This window comes from Pristiophorus japonicus, unplaced genomic scaffold (assembly GCF_044704955.1).
Source record: "Pristiophorus japonicus isolate sPriJap1 unplaced genomic scaffold, sPriJap1.hap1 HAP1_SCAFFOLD_429, whole genome shotgun sequence".
Lineage (NCBI taxonomy): Eukaryota > Metazoa > Chordata > Chondrichthyes > Pristiophoridae > Pristiophorus > Pristiophorus japonicus.
The window spans coordinates 29194-52548 of NW_027254190.1; the positions used below are offsets into that span (position 1 = coordinate 29194).

The window sequence follows — 23355 nt, forward strand, 5'->3', positions numbered from 1 at the left end:
GCAGTTCCGTTCTATACATTTCCTTGCTTTTCAGATCAAGTACAATACGGGATACCTTGTAGTACATTCAACAAAATTACATTACATGTGTCACTATACAGTACACGGAATGGGTGACGGTACGTTTACATTTTTTTCTTTTCAACGTGCATTACGAAACAGACCTTACATTGTACATGGCACTACATAGGTGTTTGCAGATCATGGTGCTCCATGTACACGAAAAAGAAGTTGCAAGTACAGCCCGAGGGGAGTTGTGTACTGATTCCTGCCCCCGGGTTTACCGTGGCAGAAGGCCTTTAAACTGTGGCCCTTCCCCACCGTGCCTTTGCGGCGACTGTACCAATTTTAAGTGCGTCCCTCGGCACGTAATCCTGGATCTTGGATTGCGCCAGTCTGCAACACGCAGACGTGGGCAGCAACACTTCAAAGCACTCAGCACTCCCTTTCAGGCAAAACAAGTTGGCTATCAGTCAGACAGCGCTCTCGCCTGCTCCCTCACACACAGGGCGGCCGCTACTTGCCGGTCACCTCGCTTCCCTTTCGCGGTCTCGTGCTCTTCTCGGCTTCTTTCTTCGTTACTGTGGCTTCGCGTCCTGCTGTTGCTCGCTCGCTGCTGCTCCGCAATGTCGATTGGATACAAGGAGTGGGCTAGTCCTCAAATAGGTTTTCTCTGATGGTCGTGGAGCAGCTTGGAGACGAGTGCGAAAAGGCGACTGAGAAGCAAACGAGGGCAACCTGCAAGAAGCTGCTGGGGAATTAGCTCAAATGGTAGAGCGCTCGCTTAGCATGTGAGAGGTAGCGGGATCGATGCCCGCATTCTCCACTCTGCTTTTGGCTCAGGGCAATTCTCCAGAAAGAAACGTGGTCTCACGTGTCACTGAGTTCACGCCAGATGGGTCAAAGCACAGCAAACTTTTTTCTGCCATGTCATAAGCAAGACTTCTTGATTTTTGCAAAGGTGGATATATGAAGTGAAAGAAGCTAAAAGAACGACTTTTTAGCACTGATTCCTTTTCTGAGCATTTAACTCAGGACCTTCGATTGAGCAGACTGATACATACGCTGCCTGCTGCACGAAGAAGGCACTTGCCATGCAAGCCGCCAGGCAGCACGACCAAGTAGGGCAGCTTGCAAGGTCTTTAAATTCATAATGCACAGCTTGCAAAAAATGTGCGAGCCTGATAAGAAGTCAAAGCTACACTCTTGTGATTGTTAGTCACACGCGTTTTCCAGGCTGTAAAGAGTAGCTGGCGGTTCACAGTCTCACAGCGCTGCAGCATGGGCTGGTACTGAAGACGCACAGGCCACTCCATGAGGCCAGATGCGTCAACATGCGCTGGGAAAACAATCATCACACAGAAGCATCTTTGCAGCTTTCCTTTGATAGCTCAGTTGGTAGAGCAGAGGACTGTAGTAGCAATATGCAGCAAGATTATCCTTAGGTTGCTGGTTCAATTCCGGCTCGAAGGAGCTGGTGTTCTTTTGGATTAAGCAGCAATTCACTCAAACCAGCTCTCTTCACTTTATGATGCATCATGTTGCCCTGAAGACGCAGGACACCACTTTTCTCGTCTCAAACCTTAATGCACTCTGCATCCACCTTCACACAGCTGTTATGCTTGAGCATTTGTGTCTGCTCACCAGCAGAGAGTGCCATTGAGCAGCAACACTTCAAAGCACTCAGCACTCCCTTTCAGGCAAAACAAGTTGGCTATCAGTCAGACAGCGCTCTCGCCTGCTCCCTCACACACAGGGCGGCCGCTACTTGCCGGTCACCTCGCTTCCCTTCCGTGGTCTCGTGCTCTTCTCGGCTTCTTTCTTCGTTACTGTGGCTTCCCGTCCTGCTGTTGCTCGCTCGATGCTGCTCCGCAATGTCGATTGGATACAATGCATTGAAGGAGTGGGCCAATCCTCAAATAGGTTTTCTCTGATGGTCGTGGAGCAGCTTGGAGACGAGTGCGAAAAGGCGACTGAGAAGCAAACGAGGCTCAACTGCAAGAAGCTACTGGGGAATTAGCTCAAATGGTAGAGCGCTTGCTTCGCATGTGAGAGGTAGCGGGATCGATGCCCGCATTCTCCACTCTGCTTTTGGCTCAGGGCAATTCTCCAGAAAGAAACGTGATCTCACGTGTCACTCACTGAGTTCACGGCAGATGGGCCAAAGCCCAGCAAACCATTTTCTGCCATGTCAGAAGCAAGACTTCTTGATTTTTGCAAAGATGGATATATGAGGTGAGAGAAGCCAAAAGAATTTGTACAGTACATTCAAAAGCAGTTCAGTATGTTTAGCTGCGGTCAGCAATCCCATACATTACATTTGGGTGCTGACGGCAGTTCCGTTCTATACATTTATTTGCTTTTCAGATCAAGTACAATACGGGATACCTTGTAGTACATTCAACAAAATTACATTACATGTGTCACTATACAGTACACGGAATGGGTGACGGTACGTTTACATTTTTTTCTTTTCAACGTGCATTACGAAACAGACCTTACATTGTACATGGCACTACATAGGTGTTTGCAGATCATGGTGCTCCATGTACACGAAAAAGAAGTTGCAAGTACAGCCCGAGGGGAGTTGTGTACTGATTCCTGCCCCCGGGTTTACCGTGGCAGAAGGCCTTTAAACTGTGGCCCTTCCCCACCGTGCCTTTGCGGCGACTGTACCAATTTTAAGTGCGTCCCTCAGCACGTAATCCTGGATCTTGGATTGCGCCAGTCTGCAACACGCAGACGTGGGCAGCAACACTTCAAAGCACTCAGCACTCCCTTTCAGGCAAAACAAGTTGGCTATCAGTCAGACAGCGCTCTCGCCTGCACCCTCACACACAGGGCGGCCGCTACTTGCCGGTCACCTCGCTTCCCTTCCGCGGTCTCGTGCTCTTCTCGGCTTCTTTCTTCGTTACTGTGGCTTCCCGTCCTGCTGTTGCTCGCTCGATGCTGCTCCGCAATGTCGATTGGATACAAGGAGTGGGCTAGTCCTCAAATAGGTTTTCTCTGATGGTCGTGGAGCAGCTTGGAGACGAGTGCGAAAAGGCGACTGAGAAGCAAACGAGGGCAACCTGCAAGAAGCTGCTGGGGAATTAGCTCAAATGGTAGAGCGCTCGCTTAGCATGTGAGAGGTAGCGGGATCGATGCCCGCATTCTCCACTCTGCTTTTGGCTCAGGGCAATTCTCCAGAAAGAAACGTGGTCTCACGTGTCACTGAGTTCACGCCAGATGGGTCAAAGCACAGCAAACTTTTTTCTGCCATGTCATAAGCAAGACTTCTTGATTTTTGCAAAGGTGGATATATGAAGTGAAAGAAGCTAAAAGAACGACTTTTTAGCATTGATTCCTTTTCTGAGCATTTAACTCAGGACCTTCGATTGAGCAGACTGATACATACGCTGCCTGCTGCACGAAGAAGGCACTTGCCATGCAAGCCGCCAGGCAGCACGACCAAGTAGGGCAGCTTGCAAGGTCGTTAAATTCATAATGCACAGCTTGCAAAAAATGTGCGAGCCTGATAAGAAGTCAAAGCTACACTCTTGTGATTGTTAGTCACACGCGTTTTCCAGGCTGTAAAGAGTAGCTGGCGGTTCACAGTCTCACAGCGCTGCAGCATGGGCTGGTACTGAAGACGCACAGGCCACTCCATGAGGCCAGATGCGTCAACATGCGCTGGGAAAACAATCATCACACAGAAGCATCTTTGCAGCTTTCCTTTGATAGCTCAGTTGGTAGAGCAGAGGACTGTAGTAGCAATATGCAGCAAGATTATCCTTAGGTTGCTGGTTCAATTCTGGCTCGAAGGAGCTGGTGTTCTTTTGGATTAAGCAGCAATTCACTCAAACCAGCTCTCTTCACTTTATGATGCATCATGTTGCCCTGAAGACGCAGGACACCACTTTTCTCGTCTCAAACCTTAATGCACTCTGCATCCACCTTCACACAGCTGTTATGCTTGAGCATTTGTGTCTGCTCACCAGCAGAGAGTGCCATTGAGCAGCAACACTTCAAAGCACTCAGCACTCCCTTTCAGGCAAAACAAGTTGGCTATCAGTCAGACAGCGCTCTCGCCTGCTCCCTCACACACAGGGCGGCCGCTACTTGCCGGTCACCTCGCTTCCCTTCCGTGGTCTCGTGCTCTTCTCGGCTTCTTTCTTCGTTACTGTGGCTTCCCGTCCTGCTGTTGCTCGCTCGATGCTGCTCCGCAATGTCGATTGGATACAATGCATTGAAGGAGTGGGCCAATCCTCAAATAGGTTTTCTCTGATGGTCGTGGAGCAGCTTGGAGACGAGTGCGAAAAGGCGACTGAGAAGCAAACGAGGCTCAACTGCAAGAAGCTACTGGGGAATTAGCTCAAATGGTAGAGCGCTTGCTTCGCATGTGAGAGGTAGCGGGATCGATGCCCGCATTCTCCACTCTGCTTTTGGCTCAGGGCAATTCTCCAGAAAGAAACGTGATCTCACGTGTCACTCACTGAGTTCACGGCAGATGGGCCAAAGCCCAGCAAACCATTTTCTGCCATGTCAGAAGCAAGACTTCTTGATTTTTGCAAAGATGGATATATGAGGTGAGAGAAGCCAAAAGAATTTGTACAGTACATTCAAAAGCAGTTCAGTATGTTTAGCTGCGGTCAGCAATCCCATACATTACATTTGGGTGCTGACGGCAGTTCCGTTCTATACATTTATTTGCTTTTCAGATCAAGTACAATACGGGATACCTTGTAGTACATTCAACAAAATTACATTACATGTGTCACTATACAGTACACGGAATGGGTGACGGTACGTTTACATTTTTTTCTTTTCAACGTGCATTACGAAACAGACCTTACATTGTACATGGCACTACATAGGTGTTTGCAGATCATGGTGCTCCATGTACACGAAAAAGAAGTTGCAAGTACAGCCCGAGGGGAGTTGTGTACTGATTCCTGCCCCCGGGTTTACCGTGGCAGAAGGCCTTTAAACTGTGGCCCTTCCCCACCGTGCCTTTGCGGCGACTGTACCAATTTTAAGTGCGTCCCTCAGCACGTAATCCTGGATCTTGGATTGCGCCAGTCTGCAACACGCAGACGTGGGCAGCAACACTTCAAAGCACTCAGCACTCCCTTTCAGGCAAAACAAGTTGGCTATCAGTCAGACAGCGCTCTCGCCTGCTCCCTCACACACAGGGCGGCCGCTACTTGCCGGTCACCTCGCTTCCCTTTCGCGGTCTCGTGCTCTTCTCGGCTTCTTTCTTCATTACTGTGGCTTCGCGTCCTGCTGTTGCTCGCTCGCTGCTGCTCCGCAATGTCGATTGGATACAAGGAGTGGGCTAGTCCTCAAATAGGTTTTCTCTGATGGTCGTGGAGCAGCTTGGAGACGAGTGCGAAAAGGCGACTGAGAAGCAAACGAGGGCAACCTGCAAGAAGCTGCTGGGGAATTAGCTCAAATGGTAGAGCGCTCGCTTAGCATGTGAGAGGTAGCGGGATCGATGCCCGCATTCTCCACTCTGCTTTTGGCTCAGGGCAATTCTCCAGAAAGAAACGTGGTCTCACGTGTCACTGAGTTCACGCCAGATGGGTCAAAGCACAGCAAACTTTTTTCTGCCATGTCATAAGCAAGACTTCTTGATTTTTGCAAAGGTGGATATATGAAGTGAAAGAAGCTAAAAGAACGACTTTTTAGCACTGATTCCTTTTCTGAGCATTTAACTCAGGACCTTCGATTGAGCAGACTGATACATACGCTGCCTGCTGCACGAAGAAGGCACTTGCCATGCAAGCCGCCAGGCAGCACGACCAAGTAGGGCAGCTTGCAAGGTCTTTAAATTCATAATGCACAGCTTGCAAAAAATCTGCGAGCCTGATAAGAAGTCAAAGCTACACTCTTGTGATTGTTAGTCACACGCGTTTTCCAGGCTGTAAAGAGTAGCTGGCGGTTCACAGTCTCACAGCGCTGCAGCATGGGCTGGTACTGAAGACGCAGAGGCCACTCCATGAGGCCAGATGCGTCAACATGCGCTGGGAAAACAATCATCACACAGAAGCATCTTTGCAGCTTTCCTTTGATAGCTCAGTTGGTAGAGCAGAGGACTGTAGTAGCAATATGCAGCAAGATTATCCTTAGGTTGCTGGTTCAATTCCGGCTCGAAGGAGCTGGTGTTCTTTTGGATTAAGCAGCAATTCACTCAAACCAGCTCTCTTCACTTTATGATGCATCATGTTGCCCTGAAGACGCAGGACACCACTTTTCTCGTCTCAAACCTTAATGCACTCTGCATCCACCTTCACACAGCTGTTATGCTTGAGCATTTGTGTCTGCTCACCAGCAGAGAGTGCCATTGAGCAGCAACACTTCAAAGCACTCAGCACTCCCTTTCAGGCAAAACAAGTTGGCTATCAGTCAGACAGCGCTCTCGCCTGCTCCCTCACACACAGGGCGGCCGCTACTTGCCGGTCACCTCGCTTCCCTTCCGTGGTCTCGTGCTCTTCTCGGCTTCTTTCTTCGTTACTGTGGCTTCCCGTCCTGCTGTTGCTCGCTCGATGCTGCTCCGCAATGTCGATTGGATACAATGCATTGAAGGAGTGGGCCAATCCTCAAATAGGTTTTCTCTGATGGTCGTGGAGCAGCTTGGAGACGAGTGCGAAAAGGCGACTGAGAAGCAAACAAGGGCAACCTGCAAGAAGCTGCTGGGGAATTAGCTCAAATGGTAGAGCGCTCGCTTAGCATGTGAGAGGTAGCGGGATCGATGCCCGCATTCTCCACTCTGCTTTTGGCTCAGGGCAATTCTCCAGAAAGAAACGTGGTCTCACGTGTCACTGAGTTCACGCCAGATGGGTCAAAGCACAGCAAACTTTTTTCTGCCATGTCATAAGCAAGACTTCTTGATTTTTGCAAAGGTGGATATATGAAGTGAAAGAAGCTAAAAGAACGACTTTTTAGCATTGATTCCTTTTCTGAGCATTTAACTCAGGACCTTCGATTGAGCAGACTGATACATACGCTGCCTGCTGCACGAAGAAGGCACTTGCCATGCAAGCCGCCAGGCAGCACGACCAAGTAGGGCAGCTTGCAAGGTCTTTAAATTCATAATGCACAGCTTGCAAAAAATCTGCGAGCCTGATAAGAAGTCAAAGCTACACTCTTGTGATTGTTAGTCACACGCGTTTTCCAGGCTGTAAAGAGTAGCTGGCGGTTCACAGTCTCACAGCGCTGCAGCATGGGCTGGTACTGAAGACGCACAGGCCACTCCATGAGGCCAGATGCGTCAACATGCGCTGGGAAAACAATCATCACACAGAAGCATCTTTGCAGCTTTCCTTTGATAGCTCAGTTGGTAGAGCAGAGGACTGTAGTAGCAATATGCAGCAAGATTATCCTTAGGTTGCTGGTTCAATTCCGGCTCGAAGGAGCTGGTGTTCTTTTGGATTAAGCAGCAATTCACTCAAACCAGCTCTCTTCACTTTATGATGCATCATGTTGCCCTGAAGACGCAGGACACCACTTTTCTCGTCTCAAACCTTAATGCACTCTGCATCCACCTTCACACAGCTGTTATGCTTGAGCATTTGTGTCTGCTCACCAGCAGAGAGTGCCATTGAGCAGCAACACTTCAAAGCACTCAGCACTCCCTTTCAGGCAAAACAAGTTGGCTATCAGTCAGACAGCGCTCTCGCCTGCTCCCTCACACACAGGGCGGCCGCTACTTGCCGGTCACCTCGCTTCCCTTCCGTGGTCTCGTGCTCTTCTCGGCTTCTTTCTTCGTTACTGTGGCTTCCCGTCCTGCTGTTGCTCGCTCGATGCTGCTCCGCAATGTCGATTGGATACAATGCATTGAAGGAGTGGGCCAATCCTCAAATAGGTTTTCTCTGATGGTCGTGGAGCAGCTTGGAGACGAGTGCGAAAAGGCGACTGAGAAGCAAACGAGGCTCAACTGCAAGAAGCTACTGGGGAATTAGCTCAAATGGTAGAGCGCTTGCTTCGCATGTGAGAGGTAGCGGGATCGATGCCCGCATTCTCCACTCTGCTTTTGGCTCAGGGCAATTCTCCAGAAAGAAACGTGATCTCACGTGTCACTCACTGAGTTCACGGCAGATGGGCCAAAGCCCAGCAAACCATTTTCTGCCATGTCAGAAGCAAGACTTCTTGATTTTTGCAAAGATGGATATATGAGGTGAGAGAAGCCAAAAGAATTTGTACAGTACATTCAAAAGCAGTTCAGTATGTTTAGCTGCGGTCAGCAATCCCATACATTACATTTGGGTGCTGACGGCAGTTCCGTTCTATACATTTATTTGCTTTTCAGATCAAGTACAATACGGGATACCTTGTAGTACATTCAACAAAATTACATTACATGTGTCACTATACAGTACACGGAATGGGTGACGGTACGTTTACATTTTTTTCTTTTCAACGTGCATTACGAAACAGACCTTACATTGTACATGGCACTACATAGGTGTTTGCAGATCATGGTGCTCCATGTACACGAAAAAGAAGTTGCAAGTACAGCCCGAGGGGAGTTGTGTACTGATTCCTGCCCCCGGGTTTACCGTGGCAGAAGGCCTTTAAACTGTGGCCCTTCCCCACCGTGCCTTTGCGGCGACTGTACCAATTTTAAGTGCGTCCCTCAGCACGTAATCCTGGATCTTGGATTGCGCCAGTCTGCAACACGCAGACGTGGGCAGCAACACTTCAAAGCACTCAGCACTCCCTTTCAGGCAAAACAAGTTGGCTATCAGTCAGACAGCGCTCTCGCCTGCTCCCTCACACACAGGGCGGCCGCTACTTGCCGGTCACCTCGCTTCCCTTCCGTGGTCTCGTGCTCTTCTCGGCTTCTTTCTTCGTTACTGTGGCTTCCCGTCCTGCTGTTGCTCGCTCGATGCTGCTCCGCAATGTCGATTGGATACAAGGAGTGGGCTAGTCCTCAAATAGGTTTTCTCTGATGGTCGTGGAGCAGCTTGGAGACGAGTGCGAAAAGGCGACTGAGAAGCAAACGAGGGCAACCTGCAAGAAGCTGCTGGGGAATTAGCTCAAATGGTAGAGCGCTCGCTTAGCATGTGAGAGGTAGCGGGATCGATGCCCGCATTCTCCACTCTGCTTTTGGCTCAGGGCAATTCTCCAGAAAGAAACGTGGTCTCACGTGTCACTGAGTTCACGCCAGATGGGTCAAAGCACAGCAAACTTTTTTCTGCCATGTCATAAGCAAGACTTCTTGATTTTTGCAAAGGTGGATATATGAAGTGAAAGAAGCTAAAAGAACGACTTTTTAGCATTGATTCCTTTTCTGAGCATTTAACTCAGGACCTTCGATTGAGCAGACTGATACATACGCTGCCTGCTGCACGAAGAAGGCACTTGCCATGCAAGCCGCCAGGCAGCACGACCAAGTAGGGCAGCTTGCAAGGTCTTTAAATTCATAATGCACAGCTTGCAAAAAATCTGCGAGCCTGATAAGAAGTCAAAGCTACACTCTTGTGATTGTTAGTCACACGCGTTTTCCAGGCTGTAAAGAGTAGCTGGCGGTTCACAGTCTCACAGCGCTGCAGCATGGGCTGGTACTGAAGACGCACAGGCCACTCCATGAGGCCAGATGCGTCAACATGCGCTGGGAAAACAATCATCACACAGAAGCATCTTTGCAGCTTTCCTTTGATAGCTCAGTTGGTAGAGCAGAGGACTGTAGTAGCAATATGCAGCAAGATTATCCTTAGGTTGCTGGTTCAATTCCGGCTCGAAGGAGCTGGTGTTCTTTTGGATTAAGCAGCAATTCACTCAAACCAGCTCTCTTCACTTTATGATGCATCATGTTGCCCTGAAGACGCAGGACACCACTTTTCTCGTCTCAAACCTTAATGCACTCTGCATCCACCTTCACACAGCTGTTATGCTTGAGCATTTGTGTCTGCTCACCAGCAGAGAGTGCCATTGAGCAGCAACACTTCAAAGCACTCAGCACTCCCTTTCAGGCAAAACAAGTTGGCTATCAGTCAGACAGCGCTCTCGCCTGCTCCCTCACACACAGGGCGGCCGCTACTTGCCGGTCACCTCGCTTCCCTTCCGTGGTCTCGTGCTCTTCTCGGCTTCTTTCTTCGTTACTGTGGCTTCCCGTCCTGCTGTTGCTCGCTCGATGCTGCTCCGCAATGTCGATTGGATACAATGCATTGAAGGAGTGGGCCAATCCTCAAATAGGTTTTCTCTGATGGTCGTGGAGCAGCTTGGAGACGAGTGCGAAAAGGCGACTGAGAAGCAAACGAGGCTCAACTGCAAGAAGCTACTGGGGAATTAGCTCAAATGGTAGAGCGCTTGCTTCGCATGTGAGAGGTAGCGGGATCGATGCCCGCATTCTCCACTCTGCTTTTGGCTCAGGGCAATTCTCCAGAAAGAAACGTGATCTCACGTGTCACTCACTGAGTTCACGGCAGATGGGCCAAAGCCCAGCAAACCATTTTCTGCCATGTCAGAAGCAAGACTTCTTGATTTTTGCAAAGATGGATATATGAGGTGAGAGAAGCCAAAAGAATTTGTACAGTACATTCAAAAGCAGTTCAGTATGTTTAGCTGCGGTCAGCAATCCCATACATTACATTTGGGTGCTGACGGCAGTTCCGTTCTATACATTTATTTGCTTTTCAGATCAAGTACAATACGGGATACCTTGTAGTACATTCAACAAAATTACATTACATGTGTCACTATACAGTACACGGAATGGGTGACGGTACGTTTACATTTTTTTCTTTTCAACGTGCATTACGAAACAGACCTTACATTGTACATGGCACTACATAGGTGTTTGCAGATCATGGTGCTCCATGTACACGAAAAAGAAGTTGCAAGTACAGCCCGAGGGGAGTTGTGTACTGATTCCTGCCCCCGGGTTTACCGTGGCAGAAGGCCTTTAAACTGTGGCCCTTCCCCACCGTGCCTTTGCGGCGACTGTACCAATTTTAAGTGCGTCCCTCAGCACGTAATCCTGGATCTTGGATTGCGCCAGTCTGCAACACGCAGACGTGGGCAGCAACACTTCAAAGCACTCAGCACTCCCTTTCAGGCAAAACAAGTTGGCTATCAGTCAGACAGCGCTCTCGCCTGCTCCCTCACACACAGGGCGGCCGCTACTTGCCGGTCACCTCGCTTCCCTTCCGTGGTCTCGTGCTCTTCTCGGCTTCTTTCTTCGTTACTGTGGCTTCCCGTCCTGCTGTTGCTCGCTCGATGCTGCTCCGCAATGTCGATTGGATACAATGCATTGAAGGAGTGGGCCAATCCTCAAATAGGTTTTCTCTGATGGTCGTGGAGCAGCTTGGAGACGAGTGCGAAAAGGCGACTGAGAAGCAAACGAGGCTCAACTGCAAGAAGCTACTGGGGAATTAGCTCAAATGGTAGAGCGCTTGCTTCGCATGTGAGAGGTAGCGGGATCGATGCCCGCATTCTCCACTCTGCTTTTGGCTCAGGGCAATTCTCCAGAAAGAAACGTGATCTCACGTGTCACTCACTGAGTTCACGGCAGATGGGCCAAAGCCCAGCAAACCATTTTCTGCCATGTCAGAAGCAAGACTTCTTGATTTTTGCAAAGATGGATATATGAGGTGAGAGAAGCCAAAAGAATTTGTACAGTACATTCAAAAGCAGTTCAGTATGTTTAGCTGCGGTCAGCAATCCCATACATTACATTTGGGTGCTGACGGCAGTTCCGTTCTATACATTTATTTGCTTTTCAGATCAAGTACAATACGGGATACCTTGTAGTACATTCAACAAAATTACATTACATGTGTCACTATACAGTACACGGAATGGGTGACGGTACGTTTACATTTTTTTCTTTTCAACGTGCATTACGAAACAGACCTTACATTGTACATGGCACTACATAGGTGTTTGCAGATCATGGTGCTCCATGTACACGAAAAAGAAGTTGCAAGTACAGCCCGAGGGGAGTTGTGTACTGATTCCTGCCCCCGGGTTTACCGTGGCAGAAGGCCTTTAAACTGTGGCCCTTCCCCACCGTGCCTTTGCGGCGACTGTACCAATTTTAAGTGCGTCCCTCAGCACGTAATCCTGGATCTTGGATTGCGCCAGTCTGCAACACGCAGACGTGGGCAGCAACACTTCAAAGCACTCAGCACTCCCTTTCAGGCAAAACAAGTTGGCTATCAGTCAGACAGCGCTCTCGCCTGCTCCCTCACACACAGGGCGGCCGCTACTTGCCGGTCACCTCGCTTCCCTTTCGCGGTCTCGTGCTCTTCTCGGCTTCTTTCTTCATTACTGTGGCTTCGCGTCCTGCTGTTGCTCGCTCGCTGCTGCTCCGCAATGTCGATTGGATACAAGGAGTGGGCTAGTCCTCAAATAGGTTTTCTCTGATGGTCGTGGAGCAGCTTGGAGACGAGTGCGAAAAGGCGACTGAGAAGCAAACGAGGGCAACCTGCAAGAAGCTGCTGGGGAATTAGCTCAAATGGTAGAGCGCTCGCTTAGCATGTGAGAGGTAGCGGGATCGATGCCCGCATTCTCCACTCTGCTTTTGGCTCAGGGCAATTCTCCAGAAAGAAACGTGGTCTCACGTGTCACTGAGTTCACGCCAGATGGGTCAAAGCACAGCAAACTTTTTTCTGCCATGTCATAAGCAAGACTTCTTGATTTTTGCAAAGGTGGATATATGAAGTGAAAGAAGCTAAAAGAACGACTTTTTAGCACTGATTCCTTTTCTGAGCATTTAACTCAGGACCTTCGATTGAGCAGACTGATACATACGCTGCCTGCTGCACGAAGAAGGCACTTGCCATGCAAGCCGCCAGGCAGCACGACCAAGTAGGGCAGCTTGCAAGGTCTTTAAATTCATAATGCACAGCTTGCAAAAAATGTGCGAGCCTGATAAGAAGTCAAAGCTACACTCTTGTGATTGTTAGTCACACGCGTTTTCCAGGCTGTAAAGAGTAGCTGGCGGTTCACAGTCTCACAGCGCTGCAGCATGGGCTGGTACTGAAGACGCAGAGGCCACTCCATGAGGCCAGATGCGTCAACATGCGCTGGGAAAACAATCATCACACAGAAGCATCTTTGCAGCTTTCCTTTGATAGCTCAGTTGGTAGAGCAGAGGACTGTAGTAGCAATATGCAGCAAGATTATCCTTAGGTTGCTGGTTCAATTCCGGCTCGAAGGAGCTGGTGTTCTTTTGGATTAAGCAACAATTCACTCAAACCAGCTCTCTTCACTTTATGATGCATCATGTTGCCCTGAAGACGCAGGACACCACTTTTCTCGTCTCAAACCTTAATGCACTCTGCATCCACCTTCACACAGCTGTTATGCTTGAGCATTTGTGTCTGCTCACCAGCAGAGAGTGCCATTGAGCAGCAACACTTCAAAGCACTCAGCACTCCCTTTCAGGCAAAACAAGTTGGCTATCAGTCAGACAGCGCTCTCGCCTGCTCCCTCACACACAGGGCGGCCGCTACTTGCCGGTCACCTCGCTTCCCTTCCGTGGTCTCGTGCTCTTCTCGGCTTCTTTCTTCGTTACTGTGGCTTCCCGTCCTGCTGTTGCTCGCTCGATGCTGCTCCGCAATGTCGATTGGATACAATGCATTGAAGGAGTGGGCCAATCCTCAAATAGGTTTTCTCTGATGGTCGTGGAGCAGCTTGGAGACGAGTGCGAAAAGGCGACTGAGAAGCAAACGAGGCTCAACTGCAAGAAGCTACTGGGGAATTAGCTCAAATGGTAGAGCGCTTGCTTCGCATGTGAGAGGTAGCGGGATCGATGCCCGCATTCTCCACTCTGCTTTTGGCTCAGGGCAATTCTCCAGAAAGAAACGTGATCTCACGTGTCACTCACTGAGTTCACGGCAGATGGGCCAAAGCCCAGCAAACCATTTTCTGCCATGTCAGAAGCAAGACTTCTTGATTTTTGCAAAGATGGATATATGAGGTGAGAGAAGCCAAAAGAATTTGTACAGTACATTCAAAAGCAGTTCAGTATGTTTAGCTGCGGTCAGCAATCCCATACATTACATTTGGGTGCTGACGGCAGTTCCGTTCTATACATTTATTTGCTTTTCAGATCAAGTACAATACGGGATACCTTGTAGTACATTCAACAAAATTACATTACATGTGTCACTATACAGTACACGGAATGGGTGACGGTACGTTTACATTTTTTTCTTTTCAACGTGCATTACGAAACAGACCTTACATTGTACATGGCACTACATAGGTGTTTGCAGATCATGGTGCTCCATGTACACGAAAAAGAAGTTGCAAGTACAGCCCGAGGGGAGTTGTGTACTGATTCCTGCCCCCGGGTTTACCGTGGCAGAAGGCCTTTAAACTGTGGCCCTTCCCCACCGTGCCTTTGCGGCGACTGTACCAATTTTAAGTGCGTCCCTCAGCACGTAATCCTGGATCTTGGATTGCGCCAGTCTGCAACACGCAGACGTGGGCAGCAACACTTCAAAGCACTCAGCACTCCCTTTCAGGCAAAACAAGTTGGCTATCAGTCAGACAGCGCTCTCGCCTGCTCCCTCACACACAGGGCGGCCGCTACTTGCCGGTCACCTCGCTTCCCTTTCGCGGTCTCGTGCTCTTCTCGGCTTCTTTCTTCATTACTGTGGCTTCGCGTCCTGCTGTTGCTCGCTCGCTGCTGCTCCGCAATGTCGATTGGATACAAGGAGTGGGCTAGTCCTCAAATAGGTTTTCTCTGATGGTCGTGGAGCAGCTTGGAGACGAGTGCGAAAAGGCGACTGAGAAGCAAACGAGGGCAACCTGCAAGAAGCTGCTGGGGAATTAGCTCAAATGGTAGAGCGCTCGCTTAGCATGTGAGAGGTAGCGGGATCGATGCCCGCATTCTCCACTCTGCTTTTGGCTCAGGGCAATTCTCCAGAAAGAAACGTGGTCTCACGTGTCACTGAGTTCACGCCAGATGGGTCAAAGCACAGCAAACTTTTTTCTGCCATGTCATAAGCAAGACTTCTTGATTTTTGCAAAGGTGGATATATGAAGTGAAAGAAGCTAAAAGAACGACTTTTTAGCACTGATTCCTTTTCTGAGCATTTAACTCAGGACCTTCGATTGAGCAGACTGATACATACGCTGCCTGCTGCACGAAGAAGGCACTTGCCATGCAAGCCGCCAGGCAGCACGACCAAGTAGGGCAGCTTGCAAGGTCTTTAAATTCATAATGCACAGCTTGCAAAAAATCTGCGAGCCTGATAAGAAGTCAAAGCTACACTCTTGTGATTGTTAGTCACACGCGTTTTCCAGGCTGTAAAGAGTAGCTGGCGGTTCACAGTCTCACAGCGCTGCAGCATGGGCTGGTACTGAAGACGCAGAGGCCACTCCATGAGGCCAGATGCGTCAACATGCGCTGGGAAAACAATCATCACACAGAAGCATCTTTGCAGCTTTCCTTTGATAGCTCAGTTGGTAGAGCAGAGGACTGTAGTAGCAATATGCAGCAAGATTATCCTTAGGTTGCTGGTTCAATTCCGGCTCGAAGGAGCTGGTGTTCTTTTGGATTAAGCAACAATTCACTCAAACCAGCTCTCTTCACTTTATGATGCATCATGTTGCCCTGAAGACGCAGGACACCACTTTTCTCGTCTCAAACCTTAATGCACTCTGCATCCACCTTCACACAGCTGTTATGCTTGAGCATTTGTGTCTGCTCACCAGCAGAGAGTGCCATTGAGCAGCAACACTTCAAAGCACTCAGCACTCCCTTTCAGGCAAAACAAGTTGGCTATCAGTCAGACAGCGCTCTCGCCTGCTCCCTCACACACAGGGCGGCCGCTACTTGCCGGTCACCTCGCTTCCCTTCCGTGGTCTCGTGCTCTTCTCGGCTTCTTTCTTCGTTACTGTGGCTTCCCGTCCTGCTGTTGCTCGCTCGATGCTGCTCCGCAATGTCGATTGGATACAATGCATTGAAGGAGTGGGCCAATCCTCAAATAGGTTTTCTCTGATGGTCGTGGAGCAGCTTGGAGACGAGTGCGAAAAGGCGACTGAGAAGCAAACGAGGCTCAACTGCAAGAAGCTACTGGGGAATTAGCTCAAATGGTAGAGCGCTTGCTTCGCATGTGAGAGGTAGCGGGATCGATGCCCGCATTCTCCACTCTGCTTTTGGCTCAGGGCAATTCTCCAGAAAGAAACGTGATCTCACGTGTCACTCACTGAGTTCACGGCAGATGGGCCAAAGCCCAGCAAACCATTTTCTGCCATGTCAGAAGCAAGACTTCTTGATTTTTGCAAAGATGGATATATGAGGTGAGAGAAGCCAAAAGAATTTGTACAGTACATTCAAAAGCAGTTCAGTATGTTTAGCTGCGGTCAGCAATCCCATACATTACATTTGGGTGCTGACGGCAGTTCCGTTCTATACATTTATTTGCTTTTCAGATCAAGTACAATACGGGATACCTTGTAGTACATTCAACAAAATTACATTACATGTGTCACTATACAGTACACGGAATGGGTGACGGTACGTTTACATTTTTTTCTTTTCAACGTGCATTACGAAACAGACCTTACATTGTACATGGCACTACATAGGTGTTTGCAGATCATGGTGCTCCATGTACACGAAAAAGAAGTTGCAAGTACAGCCCGAGGGGAGTTGTGTACTGATTCCTGCCCCCGGGTTTACCGTGGCAGAAGGCCTTTAAACTGTGGCCCTTCCCCACCGTGCCTTTGCGGCGACTGTACCAATTTTAAGTGCGTCCCTCAGCACGTAATCCTGGATCTTGGATTGCGCCAGTCTGCAACACGCAGACGTGGGCAGCAACACTTCAAAGCACTCAGCACTCCCTTTCAGGCAAAACAAGTTGGCTATCAGTCAGACAGCGCTCTCGCCTGCTCCCTCACACACAGGGCGGCCGCTACTTGCCGGTCACCTCGCTTCCCTTTCGCGGTCTCGTGCTCTTCTCGGCTTCTTTCTTCGTTACTGTGGCTTCGCGTCCTGCTGTTGCTCGCTCGCTGCTGCTCCGCAATGTCGATTGGATACAAGGAGTGGGCTAGTCCTCAAATAGGTTTTCTCTGATGGTCGTGGAGCAGCTTGGAGACGAGTGCGAAAAGGCGACTGAGAAGCAAACGAGGGCAACCTGCAAGAAGCTGCTGGGGAATTAGCTCAAATGGTAGAGCGCTCGCTTAGCATGTGAGAGGTAGCGGGATCGATGCCCGCATTCTCCACTCTGCTTTTGGCTCAGGGCAATTCTCCAGAAAGAAACGTGGTCTCACGTGTCACTGAGTTCACGCCAGATGGGTCAAAGCACAGCAAACTTTTTTCTGCCATGTCATAAGCAAGACTTCTTGATTTTTGCAAAGGTGGATATATGAAGTGAAAGAAGCTAAAAGAACGACTTTTTAGCACTGATTCCTTTTCTGAGCATTTAACTCAGGACCTTCGATTGAGCAGACTGATACATACGCTGCCTGCTGCACGAAGAAGGCACTTGCCATGCAAGCCGCCAGGCAGCACGACCAAGTAGGGCAGCTTGCAAGGTCGTTAAATTCATAATGCACAGCTTGCAAAAAATGTGCGAGCCTGATAAGAAGTCAAAGCTACACTCTTGTGATTGTTAGTCACACGCGTTTTCCAGGCTGTAAAGAGTAGCTGGCGGTTCACAGTCTCACAGCGCTGCAGCATGGGCTGGTACTGAAGACGCACAGGCCACTCCATGAGGCCAGATGCGTCAACATGCGCTGGGAAAACAATCATCACACAGAAGCATCTTTGCAGCTTTCCTTTGATAGCTCAGTTGGTAGAGCAGAGGACTGTAGTAGCAATATGCAGCAAGATTATCCTTAGGTTGCTGGTTCAATTCCGGCTCGAAGGAGCTGGTGTTCTTTTGGATTAAGCAGCAATTCACTCAAACCAGCTCTCTTCACTTTATGATGCATCATGTTGCCCTGAAGACGCAGGACACCACTTTTCTCGTCTCAAACCTTAATGCACTCTGCATCCACCTTCACACAGCTGTTATGCTTGAGCATTTGTGTCTGCTCACCAGCAGAGAGTGCCATTGAGCAGCAACACTTCAAAGCACTCAGCACTCCCTTTCAGGCAAAACAAGTTGGCTATCAGTCAGACAGCGCTCTCGCCTGCTCCCTCACACACAGGGCGGCCGCTACTTGCCGGTCACCTCGCTTCCCTTCCGTGGTCTCGTGCTCTTCTCGGCTTCTTTCTTCGTTACTGTGGCTTCCCGTCCTGCTGTTGCTCGCTCGATGCTGCTCCGCAATGTCGATTGGATACAATGCATTGAAGGAGTGGGCCAATCCTCAAATAGGTTTTCTCTGATGGTCGTGGAGCAGCTTGGAGACGAGTGCGAAAAGGCGACTGAGAAGCAAACGAGGCTCAACTGCAAGAAGCTACTGGGGAATTAGCTCAAATGGTAGAGCGCTTGCTTCGCATGTGCGAGGTAGCGGGATCGATGCCCGCATTCTCCACTCTGCTTTTGGCTCAGGGCAATTCTCCAGAAAGAAACGTGATCTCACGTGTCACTCACTGAGTTCACGGCAGATGGGCCAAAGCCCAGCAAACCATTTTCTGCCATGTCAGAAGCAAGACTTCTTGATTTTTGCAAAGATGGATATATGAGGTGAGAGAAGCCAAAAGAATTTGTACAGTACATTCAAAAGCAGTTCAGTATGTTTAGCTGCGGTCAGCAATCCCATACATTACATTTGGGTGCTGACGGCAGTTCCGTTCTATACATTTATTTGCTTTTCAGATCAAGTACAATACGGGATACCTTGTAGTACATTCAACAAAATTACATTACATGTGTCACTATACAGTACACGGAATGGGTGACGGTACGTTTACATTTTTTTCTTTTCAACGTGCATTACGAAACAGACCTTACATTGTACATGGCACTACATAGGTGTTTGCAGATCATGGTGCTCCATGTACACGAAAAAGAAGTTGCAAGTACAGCCCGAGGGGAGTTGTGTACTGATTCCTGCCCCCGGGTTTACCGTGGCAGAAGGCCTTTAAACTGTGGCCCTTCCCCACCGTGCCTTTGCGGCGACTGTACCAATTTTAAGTGCGTCCCTCAGCACGTAATCCTGGATCTTGGATTGCGCCAGTCTGCAACACGCAGACGTGGGCAGCAACACTTCAAAGCACTCAGCACTCCCTTTCAGGCAAAACAAGTTGGCTATCAGTCAGACAGCGCTCTCGCCTGCTCCCTCACACACAGGGCGGCCGCTACTTGCCGGTCACCTCGCTTCCCTTTCGCGGTCTCGTGCTCTTCTCGGCTTCTTTCTTCGTTACTGTGGCTTCGCGTCCTGCTGTTGCTCGCTCGCTGCTGCTCCGCAATGTCGATTGGATACAAGGAGTGGGCTAGTCCTCAAATAGGTTTTCTCTGATGGTCGTGGAGCAGCTTGGAGACGAGTGCGAAAAGGCGACTGAGAAGCAAACGAGGGCAACCTGCAAGAAGCTGCTGGGGAATTAGCTCAAATGGTAGAGCGCTCGCTTAGCATGTGAGAGGTAGCGGGATCGATGCCCGCATTCTCCACTCTGCTTTTGGCTCAGGGCAATTCTCCAGAAAGAAACGTGGTCTCACGTGTCACTGAGTTCACGCCAGATGGGTCAAAGCACAGCAAACTTTTTTCTGCCATGTCATAAGCAAGACTTCTTGATTTTTGCAAAGGTGGATATATGAAGTGAAAGAAGCTAAAAGAACGACTTTTTAGCACTGATTCCTTTTCTGAGCATTTAACTCAGGACCTTCGATTGAGCAGACTGATACATACGCTGCCTGCTGCACGAAGAAGGCACTTGCCATGCAAGCCGCCAGGCAGCACGACCAAGTAGGGCAGCTTGCAAGGTCTTTAAATTCATAATGCACAGCTTGCAAAAAATCTGCGAGCCTGATAAGAAGTCAAAGCTACACTCTTGTGATTGTTAGTCACACGCGTTTTCCAGGCTGTAAAGAGTAGCTGGCGGTTCACAGTCTCACAGCGCTGCAGCATGGGCTGGTACTGAAGACGCACAGGCCACTCCATGAGGCCAGATGCGTCAACATGCGCTGGGAAAACAATCATCACACAGAAGCATCTTTGCAGCTTTCCTTTGATAGCTCAGTTGGTAGAGCAGAGGACTGTAGTAGCAATATGCAGCAAGATTATCCTTAGGTTGCTGGTTCAATTCCGGCTCGAAGGAGCTGGTGTTCTTTTGGATTAAGCAGCAATTCACTCAAACCAGCTCTCTTCACTTTATGATGCATCATGTTGCCCTGAAGACGCAGGACACCACTTTTCTCGTCTCAAACCTTAATGCACTCTGCATCCACCTTCACACAGCTGTTATGCTTGAGCATTTGTGTCTGCTCACCAGCAGAGAGTGCCATTGAGCAGCAACACTTCAAAGCACTCAGCACTCCCTTTCAGGCAAAACAAGTTGGCTATCAGTCAGACAGCGCTCTCGCCTGCTCCCTCACACACAGGGCGGCCGCTACTTGCCGGTCACCTCGCTTCCCTTCCGTGGTCTCGTGCTCTTCTCGGCTTCTTTCTTCGTTACTGTGGCTTCCCGTCCTGCTGTTGCTCGCTCGATGCTGCTCCGCAATGTCGATTGGATACAATGCATTGAAGGAGTGGGCCAATCCTCAAATAGGTTTTCTCTGATGGTCGTGGAGCAGCTTGGAGACGAGTGCGAAAAGGCGACTGAGAAGCAAACGAGGCTCAACTGCAAGAATCTACTGGGGAATTAGCTCAAATGGTAGAGCGCTTGCTTCGCATGTGAGAGGTAGCGGGATCGATGCCCGCATTCTCCACTCTGCTTTTGGCTCAGGGCAATTCTCCAGAAAGAAACGTGATCTCACGTGTCACTCACTGAGTTCACGGCAGATGGGCCAAAGCCCAGCAAACCATTTTCTGCCATGTCAGAAGCAAGACTTCTTGATTTTTGCAAAGATGGATATATGAGGTGAGAGAAGCCAAAAGAATTTGTACAGTACATTCAAAAGCAGTTCAGTATGTTTAGCTGCGGTCAGCAATCCCATACATTACATTTGGGTGCTGACGGCAGTTCCGTTCTATACATTTATTTGCTTTTCAGATCAAGTACAATACGGGATACCTTGTAGTACATTCAACAAAATTACATTACATGTGTCACTATACAGTACACGGAATGGGTGACGGTACGTTTACATTTTTTTCTTTTCAACGTGCATTACGAAACAGACCTTACATTGTACATGGCACTACATAGGTGTTTGCAGATCATGGTGCTCCATGTACACGAAAAAGAAGTTGCAAGTACAGCCCGAGGGGAGTTGTGTACTGATTCCTGCCCCCGGGTTTACCGTGGCAGAAGGCCTTTAAACTGTGGCCCTTCCCCACCGTGCCTTTGCGGCGACTGTACCAATTTTAAGTGCGTCCCTCAGCACGTAATCCTGGATCTTGGATTGCGCCAGTCTGCAACACGCAGACGTGGGCAGCAACACTTCAAAGCACTCAGCACTCCCTTTCAGGCAAAACAAGTTGGCTATCAGTCAGACAGCGCTCTCGCCTGCTCCCTCACACACAGGGCGGCCGCTACTTGCCGGTCACCTCGCTTCCCTTTCGCGGTCTCGTGCTCTTCTCGGCTTCTTTCTTCGTTACTGTGGCTTCGCGTCCTGCTGTTGCTCGCTCGCTGCTGCTCCGCAATGTCGATTGGATACAAGGAGTGGGCTAGTCCTCAAATAGGTTTTCTCTGATGGTCGTGGAGCAGCTTGGAGACGAGTGCGAAAAGGCGACTGAGAAGCAAACGAGGGCAACCTGCCAGAAGCTGCTGGGGAATTAGCTCAAATGGTAGAGCGCTCGCTTAGCATGTGAGAGGTAGCGGGATCGATGCCCGCATTCTCCACTCTGCTTTTGGCTCAGGGCAATTCTCCAGAAAGAAACGTGGTCTCACGTGTCACTGAGTTCACGCCAGATGGGTCAAAGCACAGCAAACTTTTTTCTGCCATGTCATAAGCAAGACTTCTTGATTTTTGCAAAGGTGGATATATGAAGTGAAAGAAGCTAAAAGAACGACTTTTTAGCATTGATTCCTTTTCTGAGCATTTAACTCAGGACCTTCGATTGAGCAGACTGATACATACGCTGCCTGCTGCACGAAGAAGGCACTTGCCATGCAAGCCGCCAGGCAGCACGACCAAGTAGGGCAGCTTGCAAGGTCTTTAAATTCATAATGCACAGCTTGCAAAAAATCTGCGAGCCTGATAAGAAGTCAAAGCTACACTCTTGTGATTGTTAGTCACACGCGTTTTCCAGGCTGTAAAGAGTAGCTGGCGGTTCACAGTCTCACAGCGCTGCAGCATGGGCTGGTACTGAAGACGCACAGGCCACTCCATGAGGCCAGATGCGTCAACATGCGCTGGGAAAACAATCATCACACAGAAGCATCTTTGCAGCTTTCCTTTGATAGCTCAGTTGGTAGAGCAGAGGACTGTAGTAGCAATATGCAGCAAGATTATCCTTAGGTTGCTGGTTCAATTCTGGCTCGAAGGAGCTGGTGTTCTTTTGGATTAAGCAGCAATTCACTCAAACCAGCTCTCTTCACTTTATGATGCATCATGTTGCCCTGAAGACGCAGGACACCACTTTTCTCGTCTCAAACCTTAATGCACTCTGCATCCACCTTCACACAGCTGTTATGCTTGAGCATTTGTGTCTGCTCACCAGCAGAGAGTGCCATTGAGCAGCAACACTTCAAAGCACTCAGCACTCCCTTTCAGGCAAAACAAGTTGGCTATCAGTCAGACAGCGCTCTCGCCTGCTCCCTCACACACAGGGCGGCCGCTACTTGCCGGTCACCTCGCTTCCCTTCCGTGGTCTCGTGCTCTTCTCGGCTTCTTTCTTCGTTACTGTGGCTTCCCGTCCTGCTGTTGCTCGCTCGATGCTGCTCCGCAATGTCGATTGGATACAATGCATTGAAGGAGTGGGCCAATCCTCAAATAGGTTTTCTCTGATGGTCGTGGAGCAGCTTGGAGACGAGTGCGAAAAGGCGACTGAGAAGCAAACGAGGCTCAACTGCAAGAATCTACTGGGGAATTAGCTCAAATGGTAGAGCGCTTGCTTCGCATGTGAGAGGTAGCGGGATCGATGCCCGCATTCTCCACTCTGCTTTTGGCTCAGGGCAATTCTCCAGAAAGAAACGTGATCTCACGTGTCACTCACTGAGTTCACGGCAGATGGGCCAAAGCCCAGCAAACCATTTTCTGCCATGTCAGAAGCAAGACTTCTTGATTTTTGCAAAGATGGATATATGAGGTGAGAGAAGCCAAAAGAATTTGTACAGTACATTCAAAAGCAGTTCAGTATGTTTAGCTGCGGTCAGCAATCCCATACATTACATTTGGGTGCTGACGGCAGTTCCGTTCTATA

The 23355-nt window shown here is 49.4% G+C and overlaps 10 non-coding genes across 10 annotated transcripts; all 10 read left to right on the forward strand.

The window, feature by feature from the left end:
- Positions 1–1380: 1380 nt before the first annotated feature.
- On the forward strand, positions 1381–1473 carry trnay-gua (transfer RNA tyrosine (anticodon GUA)). Its single transcript has 2 exons — positions 1381–1417; positions 1438–1473. It is a non-coding gene; the product is annotated as a tRNA-Tyr (tRNA).
- A 2240-nt stretch (positions 1474–3713) lies between these two features.
- trnay-gua (transfer RNA tyrosine (anticodon GUA)) lies at positions 3714–3806 on the forward strand. The gene is made up of 2 exons: positions 3714–3750; positions 3771–3806. It is a non-coding gene; the product is annotated as a tRNA-Tyr (tRNA).
- Positions 3807–6046: 2240 nt separating this feature from the next.
- On the forward strand, positions 6047–6139 carry trnay-gua (transfer RNA tyrosine (anticodon GUA)). Its single transcript has 2 exons — positions 6047–6083; positions 6104–6139. It is a non-coding gene; the product is annotated as a tRNA-Tyr (tRNA).
- Positions 6140–7303: 1164 nt separating this feature from the next.
- On the forward strand, positions 7304–7396 carry trnay-gua (transfer RNA tyrosine (anticodon GUA)). Its single transcript has 2 exons — positions 7304–7340; positions 7361–7396. It is a non-coding gene; the product is annotated as a tRNA-Tyr (tRNA).
- Positions 7397–9636: 2240 nt separating this feature from the next.
- On the forward strand, positions 9637–9729 carry trnay-gua (transfer RNA tyrosine (anticodon GUA)). The gene is made up of 2 exons: positions 9637–9673; positions 9694–9729. It is a non-coding gene; the product is annotated as a tRNA-Tyr (tRNA).
- A 3325-nt stretch (positions 9730–13054) lies between these two features.
- Positions 13055–13147, forward strand: trnay-gua (transfer RNA tyrosine (anticodon GUA)). Its single transcript has 2 exons — positions 13055–13091; positions 13112–13147. It is a non-coding gene; the product is annotated as a tRNA-Tyr (tRNA).
- A 2240-nt stretch (positions 13148–15387) lies between these two features.
- trnay-gua (transfer RNA tyrosine (anticodon GUA)) lies at positions 15388–15480 on the forward strand. The gene is made up of 2 exons: positions 15388–15424; positions 15445–15480. It is a non-coding gene; the product is annotated as a tRNA-Tyr (tRNA).
- A 2240-nt stretch (positions 15481–17720) lies between these two features.
- On the forward strand, positions 17721–17813 carry trnay-gua (transfer RNA tyrosine (anticodon GUA)). Its single transcript has 2 exons — positions 17721–17757; positions 17778–17813. It is a non-coding gene; the product is annotated as a tRNA-Tyr (tRNA).
- A 2240-nt stretch (positions 17814–20053) lies between these two features.
- trnay-gua (transfer RNA tyrosine (anticodon GUA)) lies at positions 20054–20146 on the forward strand. The gene is made up of 2 exons: positions 20054–20090; positions 20111–20146. It is a non-coding gene; the product is annotated as a tRNA-Tyr (tRNA).
- Positions 20147–22386: 2240 nt separating this feature from the next.
- trnay-gua (transfer RNA tyrosine (anticodon GUA)) lies at positions 22387–22479 on the forward strand. Its single transcript has 2 exons — positions 22387–22423; positions 22444–22479. It is a non-coding gene; the product is annotated as a tRNA-Tyr (tRNA).
- The last annotated feature ends 876 nt before the right edge of the window (positions 22480–23355 follow it).